Source organism: Talpa europaea (assembly GCF_964194135.1).
Source record: "Talpa europaea genome assembly, chromosome: 16".
Taxonomy (NCBI): Eukaryota; Metazoa; Chordata; class Mammalia; order Eulipotyphla; family Talpidae; genus Talpa; species Talpa europaea.
In genome coordinates, this window is record NC_140084.1 from 43,156,732 (window position 1) to 43,168,196 (window position 11,465).

Consider the following 11,465-nt stretch of genomic DNA (forward strand, 5'->3'; position numbering starts at 1 on the left):
GTGCTGGGTGTGTGGTGGTAACATACATCTGAAGAGGGTGAGTCTGGATATCTGAATCATACACTTGCTGTCCACCAATAAGCACCAACAAGGGCCTCCCATGACACAGCAGGTTGAGCGCAGCACTGTGAAGCTGTCCGCAGCCTCTGCAGTGCAGGTTCGATCCCAGCCGGACAGCGAGATTCCCACATGGTGCAGCAGACCTCTCCTGTCGCGCCCGCTGCTCCCCTCAGCAGTGTATTTCATCAGTCTGCCTGTTCTGCTCTCCGCTCTGTCTCTGGCGAATCTTCTCACCCTCCCACGCCTCTGGCCTGTTCCCCAGGTCTTGTATAAAAATAAATAAATCTTTAAAAAAAATTGTAAAACCCAGGCCTCCCCGGTGGTGCAGCGGTTGAGCGCTGGGTTGCAAAGCTGCCCACAGCCTCTGCGGCGCCGGTTCGATCCCCGGCTGCTCCCTGGCCATCGGAGGAGGGTCCCACATGGCACGCAGACCTCTCCTGCCGCCCGCTGCTCCCCTCAGCAGTGTACTTCGGTCCTTCTGCCTGCTCTGCTCCCTGCTCTGGCTCTAGTGAATTCTCTCACCCTTCCGCGCTTCTGACTGTACCCAGTGCTTGTATAAATAAATAAATAAATCTTTTTTAAAAAATTGTAAAACCCATGTAATGAAATAGGAACCTCCGTGAATTACAAGTGGAAGTCCATCTCCAAATGTTCTTAATCTACATTAAATACTAGAAAATGTAAAGAAATTTCTTTGCACTCCCCATCATAGCTCTGGGTTGTGGTCCAAAGCAAAGATGAAATGAAAGAAGCACACCTGGGAGTTTATGTCAAAGGAGCCTCACATGGAAATGGAGGTCACAGAGTAGCCACAGAGAAATGGTCACTCTAGGGAGAACAAAGAGAGCAAGTGTTAGAATGTCACTAGATCACCCAGGACGCTGCAGCAGGAGAGTCTTCACCAGGCCTGCACACCTGCTCCTCCTGCCCCCTCCGGGCCTAGATGACAAGGACATTCCTTGTCTTCTGGTCCTGGGGAACAGAGTCACAGGGGAACTCAAGCTCCTGGATTTAGGATCAAAGAGGAGAGTCACGGGGTCTTCAGCTTCTGCTGTTTCTCAGGTGCCTTTAGCTCAAAATATCCTCCTGCTGACGTGACTATTAGGATGGTAGGTTCTGACATCTTTCACCACATTCGAATTTCTCACCTGAGATTTCATCTGAGGCCAGGGGACAGACACATACACACAAACACACACACATGCACAAGCACACACACACGCATGCCCTCAGGGAGTCTTCAGGGTCAGGGCAGGACCAGGCAAGTGCCAGAAGCAGAGCAAGGAAAGAAATGATCTGGGAGGTGGCCCTGGGCAGGTAGCTCAGAGCAGCTGTGAGGCCACCGTGGGCTGGGGCTGGGCAGGTGGGGACACTCTGGTGTGTCCAGGGGCCTCTGCATGGCCTGAGGGACTCCTCTGTCACAGCTGCTCTGTCACACAGACACACGGATTCGAGTGTCTGCTTTATTATTGTTAAATTGAATGTGTTATTTCTATCTCTTATATGTTGACCCTGGTCTGTTTTTTTATAAGCAAATATTTTCTCCCATGCACTACAAAGTCTTTTGAATCTATGAATGTTTTGTTAAAATCTTTGAATCTATGGGGACTACACCTGAGGGGGTGGGAGGAAGCAAATATTCTTTAAAAATGAACAATGATGTAAAAAAATTTAAAAAATTATTATAAAAAAATAAAATATTTGAATCTGGGATCATCTTAAATGTTTACTGCTCTAGTCAGGGAGCATGGTACCTCATCTATCAAACTCAACAGGACCTTTCCAAACAAATGTTGTCATGTACTATCACAACAATCATAATTTATATATTATACCCTCCAGACCTATTCATGATAGAACTGAAAATTTACAGTGTTTTTACCAACCACATCAGTGTTCTTCCCACATATCTGCTAAGAGGTCAATACCCAATGACACTATGACATAATTAACCAATTCATAACATCAAATACGTGTCAGGGGCACAGTAATGTACTGGGGAGCTTGTGGACAAATCCCCATCACCAGCAAAAGTCTAACTTCCATAGAAGTCCACCACCCATAGAGACCCCTTTACTCTTTTTACCCACCCCCTCCAGCCTCTGCCCCTCTGGCAACATCCAATCTGCTTTGAGATGAACTTTGTTTTCCTTGTTCATCTGATTTCTCTCTATCTACCTCAACAATGGGAATTTGTGGTATTTGCCTTATTCATTCTGACACATTTCACTTATCATAATGCCCTCTGGCCCACCCTGGTGTCCCATTTGGCAAAATTCTTTGTGAATCTTGTTGACAGAGTCATGACAATATGGACAGTTGGAGTCAGGCTCTATACCCCCTGCCCTGAGGTATTATTTGCCTTTGTTGTTTAAACTATTTGTAGGACTATTTCTTTTTCTGGGTGAGAAAATATCTTCCCTCCTCTTTGTGAAACCCTCTTGGGTCCTTGGAATTGCTGATACAGCCATAAAATGCTCTATCCATCCATGGAAAACCTGGCAATTATATTTAACAGATTTTTGAATAATACCTGGATGGTCCAAAACCTGTGAAATTGAAAATAGACATTTTCAGATCCTAATAAAATTTCTTTTCTGTCTTCTCTCCTCTTTCTCCCAGAGAAATGAAATATGTTCCATTTAAAAAATATGTAATTTATCTAGATGACATGACAGCCCTCTATTTACTCCTACATCTCAAGTATTTTATCATCTCACCATCTCTCCCAGAAAAGTCAGTTTCCAGGTGCTGTTGTTAGGAGAAATGAAGGTGACAAACCTTAGTTTTGCTCACAAGCAGCTGCTGTGGGATAGTGGCCAGGTAAGCGACCCCTCCCCCTGGTGACCTGGACACAGGCCCCGTGTTGGGGCACAAATGCTCCTGGAGGGCTCTCTCTTGCTTGCCCAGGACAGGTTTGGGGCCTCGTTGGGTTGCCTGTCACAGGACCCGGGTGCTCTTGTGACCCCTGAGATCTTGCACTTCCCTGGCCCCTTGTCTATAAACTAACGAGAAGCACAGATAGGGCGCACAGGTCTGCTCACGTGTGGACTCCTTGAGCACGTCACGCACATCCACACCATGTTCACCCCTGTGGGATGCTGCCAACACTGAAGAGTGCCTTTGTATTTTACACTCAATAATAATTAATTGTTAGTGCTTCAGATGTTTGCCAAAATTAACCCAGCTTTTTTTGCAATCAGCATAATTTGGGTAATACTTGACAAATAAAAGCATGTAATTTTGTTGGACTGACTGAAATAGGCACGTCTTCCACATTAGCAGGTTTGGTGATACACAGACATGTCACTTTTCTAAATGAGTTGTGAATAAATAGAGCTCACATTATCTCTAGTATAATACATTTATCTACATTTCAAAATTTGTCAATATGAAATACACCTGACAGTAATGACACCACTTTCACCGCCCCCCCTCCCCAAGGAAGTCTAGACTAGCAGCCTGCAGAGTATCAGTAAGGTAAACCAGCCTGAAATCCCCTTGAAAAGCACATTTAGGGCCTCCCCGGTGGCGCAGCGGTTGAGGGCTGGGTTGTGAAGCTTCCCGCAGCCTGTGCGGCGCCGGTTCAATCCCCAGCTGCTCCCCGGCCACGGGAGGAGGGTCCCGCGTGGCACGTAGACCTCCTCTGCCGCCCGCAGCTCCCCTCAGCAGTGTGCTTCGGTCCTTCTCCCTGCTCTGCTCCCTGCTCTGGCTCTGGTGAATTCTCTCACCCTCCCGCGCTTCTGACTGTACCCAGTGCTTGTATAAATAAATAAATAAATCTTTTAAAAAAAAAAAAAGAAAGAAAGAAAGAAAGAAAAGCACATTTACTCAGGCAAATGGCTTAATATATAGACTGGGGACAGAATATCTAGGTGAGCTTTTTAGTATTAGTTTTGTTTGGCTTGAAATATTTTTGGCAACTTGTAACATTAGAATTTTGATCATAAAATCAAATAATGGAAATTCACTGAATATCTATAACTTCTGCACATAAACTAAGGAAGCATTAGGGGCCTCCCTGGTGGCACAGTGCTGTGAAGCTATCCACAGCCTCTGCAGCACAGGTTCTATTCCCAGCCAGCCAGGGAGATTCCCACATGGCACAGCAGACCTCTCCTGTCTCGCCTGCTGCTCCCCTCAGCAGTGCCTTCAGTCCATCTGTCTGTTCTGCTCCCTGCTCTGTCTGGTGAATTCTCTCACCCACCCACACCTCTGGCCTGTACCCCCATGCTTGTATAAATAAATAAATCTTTTTTTAAAAAAATACACCATTAAAATTTCAAAAAAAAAAAAAAAACCAAGGAAGCATTAAATACTCATCATGGATTAGTTACTTTTGGCTCCTAAACAGAGAAATGAAAGGAAATTGGCTAATAGTAGACATATCTTGAGCCTCTTAACATCTGCCCTCTGTGTCAAGCACACACATCTAGACTGAGGAGCTGCATTCATACCTTCCCAGCCCCGAGAGTCTCATTTAAGATAGTCACAGAGGCTGATCTCAGTCCTTACTATAAATGAAGGCTTTGAGAATTAAGGATTTCTATGGCACATATATCTTTGAAAAATAGCAAAGAATTCAATCCACCAGCCAAGAAAAGTAGAGAATATCATTGAATAAAAAAATACGTGTTCTTGAGTAGTGTTTTTGTTAAAATGAGAAAGATACTTACTTTGTGTAACTGAAGAGGATGCAATGAAATTGTGATTTGAATGGGTTTCAGAATAATCTTAATGTGTGAATCCCTGTGTATGTTTCTATATGTGTGATATGTAAAACCAAAATTCTTTAGGTTTTATGCTGAACAGCACAGAACAAATTACGAAATTAGAAGTGACACTAGACAGTCTACATTTATATCTAGGTGAATATACAATTAATGCTAATGCTAAACATTACATGAAACTTTAAAACCCTAAAATATACTGCTGTAATCTATAACTTGTAATTTCAGTTCTTATATTAAACATTATTATTACAGAAAAGCCTAAACTCATGGTCAAAATTGTATTGAAAATAAATTTAATCAATCCTTCTACTATGCTCATGACCAACTTTTGACATTTAACAAACTTAATCTGACAAATACTTCACAATGGAGTCTTATCATAAAATGAATTGAAGAAGTAATTCCAGGATTCATAGAAAACAGATCTCAAGGAATGAGAAAGATATCAAGGATTCACTACCAGACACTGAATGGACTACGATACTAAAACTTTTATGAATTTCAATGAAAATATTGTTGGTTGTTTAATGTTTACCTTTATTCACATTTAAGTCAAGCTTGATAAGGCTTCCCAGGACCTCCAGCAATTTGATGAGAGGGAGAGAGAGAGAGAGAGAGAGAGAGAGAGAGAGAGAGAGAGAGAGAGAAAGAGAGAGAGAGAGAGAGAGAAAGTGTGTGTGTGCGTGTGTATGCACGCGCATGCACAGGTCAGAGATCACAGCTCTGGAGGGCAGGTATGTCAGCAATTCTAGTCTCCAACAGACTTCAGAGGAGAAAAAGCAAACAAGGGAGGCAGGTGAGGGAGTGTCCTTGGCAGAGACCCCACCCCTGGACTCCATGACCCTCAAAATCTCTTACCCAGGAGGAGGCCCAGCCCAGAAGAGGAAGCACCTCAGCGCTGACACTCAGGAGAAGCTGTGCTTGGGAGACACTCTTTGTCTCAGAGGGAGCACAGAGGAGGCAGCAGACCCCATGGACATGCCCCCAGCCCATGGACACAGAGGTGGAGTCCCCTGGCAGGGGCTCCTGCTGGCAGGTGAGAGGGAGAAGCACTGGAGGTGGGTGGGAGATGGCCAAAGAGAAACAAGCTGGGATAGGCTGTCTCCTGGGAGGGAAGACAGGGGTCCTCTGAGCAGGGACAGATGGCTTTCTTTCCATCTCAAGGGAAGGGACATGGGAAAAGACAGGACCCAGGGGCTCAGCAACATGATCTGAGGTGTTAAGGGTGAGAAATCCAGAATCTGGCACATGATCCATGTTATTCGTCACTAAGGAAATACTTCAAAACTAATTTACATTAGGTCTACACTCAAGAAAAGTAGTACCAGGGCCCTAAACAGTCTACTCTCAATACCCTCAGAACTTGAGAGTTAACTGGCAGAATGAAGAGGCCCCAGGGACACTCATTCATTCATCCACAGGGACTGGCAGCCTGTACCACCCCTGGGGGGACAACAAGATCATACAAGTCCTTGCCTTCAGGGATCTCACTTTCTTGGGGAGGAGACAGCCCACAAAAATGTAGAATGTGGGCCTCCCCGGTGGCGCAGCGGTTGAGCGCTGGGTTGCAAAGCTGCCCGCGGCCTCTGCGGCGCCGGTTTGATCCCCGGCTGCTCCCCGGCCACCTGAGGAGGGTCCCGCATGGTGCGCAGACCTCTCCTGCCGCCCGCTGCTCCCCTCAGCAGTGTACTTCGGTCCTTCTGCCTGCTCTGCTCCCCGCTCTGGCTCTCGTGAATTCTCTCACCCTCCCGCGCTTCTGACTGTACCCAGTGCTTGTATAAATAAAATAAATAAATAAATAAATAAATAAATAAATAAATAAATAAATAAATCTTTAAAAAAAAAATGTAGAATGTGCTGTCAGGTGCTGACAGTTGTCATGAGGATACAGAGCAGGGAAAGATCACACAGTGAGGGCAGAGGGTCTGCATGGCAGGGGGTCAGGGAGGCATATCCCAAGGATGCCCCAGGGTGACAGGGGTCTGAAGGCAGGGTGCTATGAGCCTGGCACACAACTGGGTAAAAGAATTTACAAGAGAGCAATAAATGATGGGACATACTGAAAAAAGTGTTCATGCTGCTGACCATTAACATATAGAACACACACAGAGAATACATCTGAGGGTTAAAGAACTTGCCTTTCAATCCCAACATACAGATGCAAATATTGACTAATTTCTCTCACTTCCCTCCTAGTTTCACTCTGCATCTTCTGGGTCCCACCCACACATGGCGGGTTAGTCGTTGAATCCAGGCACAAGGAATTTTTCAAAACACCTTCTGTGACACTCCAGATTGACCAGCCTCCAAGCCACGTTGACCGCTATGTCTGGTTCAAAGGTGACCCCATGAATGCGAATAACCAAATCGCATCATATATAGCAAAAACAGGAAAAATGATGCCAGGTCCTGCATACAAAGGGCAAAAGATCTTACACCCAGGGGCTACGCTGAAGATCCGGAACGTCACCGCGGAAGACACAGGATATTACACGGTGGAAACCATAAAGACAAATAATGAAAAGGTTAAAGTATCTACACATCTCTTCGTCCTAGGTAAGTGGTCCCTCCCTGTCCTCAGGGTGCAGGTGGTGAATTTACTGCACACACAGGGATGGGCAGGCCTGGACCTGCCTCCATCCCCCTCTGCTTGTGTCTGTGACGGGATTTCAGCATTTGGTGCAGGGCACATACAAAGAGACAAACTGGAGAAATCAGACTCCTCTCCTGGGGTCCAGCCCCTGCAGACTCTCCATGCAAAGGGAAGGACACATCCAGGGAAGTCAATCAGCAGAAGGGGATCACAGATTGGGTGGCCCCCTGGACGACTCCACAAGGCTATAACCTTAGAAAGACTCTGAAGAGCTGGGATGAGGGAAACCTGGGATTCTCATGGAGAAGCTCACCCCTATCAAGCCTGACCCAATTGCTGCCCTAGGAACCCAGACCCAGGGACCAGGGAGCCTGCACCCCTGTGGTGTTGGCCTCCTGGGCAGGGCTGATGGCAGCACTGACTCACCAACCAGGGCTCAGCCCCAAAGGCCACAGGGGAACAGGCCAGAGCCTGGGCTTTGTCTCACAGTGTGGAGACAAGACAACATCAGAGGCCATTTGCCACCAGCCAAGGGGGTTGTGGAGTTATAAGAGGACATTCAGTGTACCCAGGCAGAGACAGGGGGAAAACTGACCCTGGCAGGTGCTCGTCCACCAGGGACCACCTGGAAGCCTCTGAAGGAGACAAGTGATGACAGATGCCATTCACTGGACAGTTGCCCTGTACAAGCTCTAGTCATTCACAGACAGCAGGAGCCTATAATATTTATTATTCACTGAATTGAAACTCACTAAGGTCCAGGAGGGACACACCGAGTCAGAGTTACTGAGATCACAATCCCCCATCAAAGTCACCCCAAGATCATCTATAGTCACTGCCCTGCCCCCTTCACCTTGGGCTTATCTAGGCTCCCTGACGCCAGCTATTTATTGTTCAAGATCCATTGTCCTAAGGGAATCCAGCTCCCAGGGCAGAGTCTGGCATAGGGGTAGAGAGGATAGAACTTCATCCATGTTGACTCTGGAGTAAATACCCTGCAGCAACTATCAGAGTCAGTGCAGGGGATGCCCAGGCTTCCCTCTCTGGTTGCCCATACACACCTCCCTGCACTGGACTTTAAATCACTAACACTGTCCTGATGTGTGAGGGTCATTCCACTGGGAAACAAAGGAAATGAATAAAGGATGAAATAAAGGAAGGGAAGGAAAGGAAAGGAAAGGAAAGGAAAGGAAAGGAATTCTCAATCCCCACACTCCATCTGCAAAAAGCCAGGCCCACAGGGAACAAATCTCAGATGCTCTTATCTATAGGAGAGAGGACGGAGTGGAGAGTGAAGAATGAGAGATTCTCATTCCCTCAGAGACGGGCCCTGCATGCAGAGTCCTGAGAGGCTCTGGCCACTCTGTTCTGCCTCCCCAGGACTGGGACCATGTCCATCCTCTGACCTCCTTCCCCACAGCGCCCTGGGAACCCATGTCCTGGTGACTGCAGGGCTGCTGGGAAGTGGGGGTGTCAGGCTGCTCTGGCCCTGCTCTGGGGCTTTGGGCTATCCCTCCCCCTTCACTCCTGACTCCTTCCTGTCAGGGCTTGAAGCTCCATTCTCTCCAGTGGCCCCAAGACCTCCCCAGGGTGGGGTCCTCCCCAGTCCTCTCTGCTGGCCTGTGTCTCACGCTGGCTGCACCTCATGAGGACACCTTCATGTGGGTGCTCTAGATACTGACCTCCCTCAGCCACTGTCCTTTCCCTCAAACATTGCCCAATGGCAGGACTTGATCAAATCTAGCTGTGATTCCAAAGACAACAGGCTAGAAGCAAGCCCATCACAGGCCATGGGGTCTCCTCCCCATTCCTGACTGTCCACAGAGCCAGTGACAGGGACTCCGCCCTAAATGAACTGACACAACAGATTAGAGCCATTTCTCTCTTGTGGAGCAGAGATGTGTCTCTATCCTTTGATTCTTTGTCCTTTTAACAGAAGCCTTCAGTCACATTCCACATCCTGGGTTCTCCTCCTCACCTTGTTCCTCTGGTTTTCATGGTGAGCCTGGGGTCCAGCATGGAGTGTGGGGAGGGGTTTCTTTCAGCTCTAGTAAACCCCAAATATGGGAGAGAAATTACAGCTGGAAAAGGAGAAAGGACCTTGAAAGTCCAGCGCTTCTTTCATGTGAATTTCAGGACATCTCTCTACGTTGTGGGTATTAGTCCCTTATTAATTCTATGATTTACATCCAATCCTTGATATTCCTATTAACTCTCTTCTTTTTGTGATTCTTACACATAGAAAACTGATCAATGATGACCTATTTACTTCATTTATTTGCATGTGATATCCAGGTTCCCAACACCAATAAGGAGAGATTGATCCCTGAGAGTGGTTATGGCCCTTTGTTCAAACAATTTGACTAGACTCTCCTGGGTCTATGCTGACTGGTGCACTTCATCATAGGATTTCAATAACATCATCTAAGTTCTGCAGTGTTATATTGTAAAACCACTGTTAGCTCTTTGGAGTGTATTGAGATAGCTTTAGGACGTCTAATTCTGCATAGCAGGTCAATGAGTTTTGGTAAGGATTGTATTGAATCTGTGGAACTGTACTGACGTTCTCGTTTTAACATAATCAGCCACTGAATCCTTGAGCAATCCCTCAAGTCTACAGAGGAGGGTGGCACCTGTTGCATTAGTCCCATGAAGCTCTAGGACAAGGTCACGTGAATATCCACGGACCATCACTGTCATCGCCCCTAAGAGGGTGGTGGACATGTGAGGAAAGCAGCCTGTACTGATACTAACAAGAGATCCAGGAACCTGCTAGGTTGCTGTCCACTAATTTGAGGAGCATGGCGGGTGTGGAGTGTGTGTGGTGCCTTCTGCTCTAGTCTGATGACAAGGTCACTCCACCTGCTGCACAAGTCACTGTCACCATGTGGAGACAGACAGATGCATTGTGAACTGTGAGTGCTGAGTCATGAGGAGGGAGGGTGGCCCCAGGCCAGGTCCCCTCTCAGTTTGTCACCTGCTCTATTTCTCCACAGAACCATTAAAAATTAATTATGCCCATGAAAGCAAATCCACAGTCCACGAAAATGAGGATGTGGGCATCCTGTGTCTGAAACCCGAACCTGATTACAGAGTCTTCTGGATTTACAACGGCCGCAAACTGCCACGCAGAAACAACAGTATGTTGTCCAACGACCGCGCCATGCTCAGCATAGACCTCATCAAGAAGGAGGATGCTGGGCAATACCAGTGCAAGTACCTGCAAATCTCAAATGCTAGAGAAAGTGAACCCCTGAGACTTGAAGTGGTCTAGAGGTACACTTCTTCCCTTATATCAGTCGTTAAATTCTAAATCAAAATGTTGTTGCCTGAAAAGCTGTTTCCTGACCTATTGGGAAAACACAGTGATGGGGATGGAAAGCCCTAGAAGACTTGTATTGAGTCAATAAAGCACAAACATGCAATTGAAACTCCTTGTGCAGTGAATGTCACAGCTCAGCAGAGGGCGCCTTCTCTGGTCACAGTTGTGCCATCCCACAGGGGAGGGGACACCCTATCCCTCAGAGGACAGGCCCAGGTCATGTGACAAAAATGGTGGGGGCACATGAGAAGCTGTCAGCATCACAGCTCTATCCCTCCTCCAGGAATGTGGGGGATATCTGGACACTATTGAGGACCCCGGGAATAGATTATCCCCTGTGTGCATGAAAACATGACAGACATGCACTTCACAAAGTGCTGTCTGCTGGCACTTCTGCTCAGATAGGGGAGGAGGAGAGTTTGGAGAATCCAGGTTTCAGGCTGAAACCCTGGGGCAACCCAGAGGAAGGGAGAGGCTCTAGGTAAGTTCCAGCCATATCTCACAGACCAGCCCTCCTCACACACCTGCATGGCATCTGCTAAAGGCCACATTATAATCAGGAGTTGAGTCTTCTGCAGGGTGGGACCTCCTGGGCTGTTTCCCACCATAGCAATGGACATGCAGGACCACATGTCCCTCCATGTGGGAATCACCATCCCCCAGAACACTGCATCAGTCCTAATCTCAGGGGGCTACAGTCTGAATCTCCTGGGACATCCTCACTTCCATGGAGGAGTACCTGCAACTTTTCCTTCCT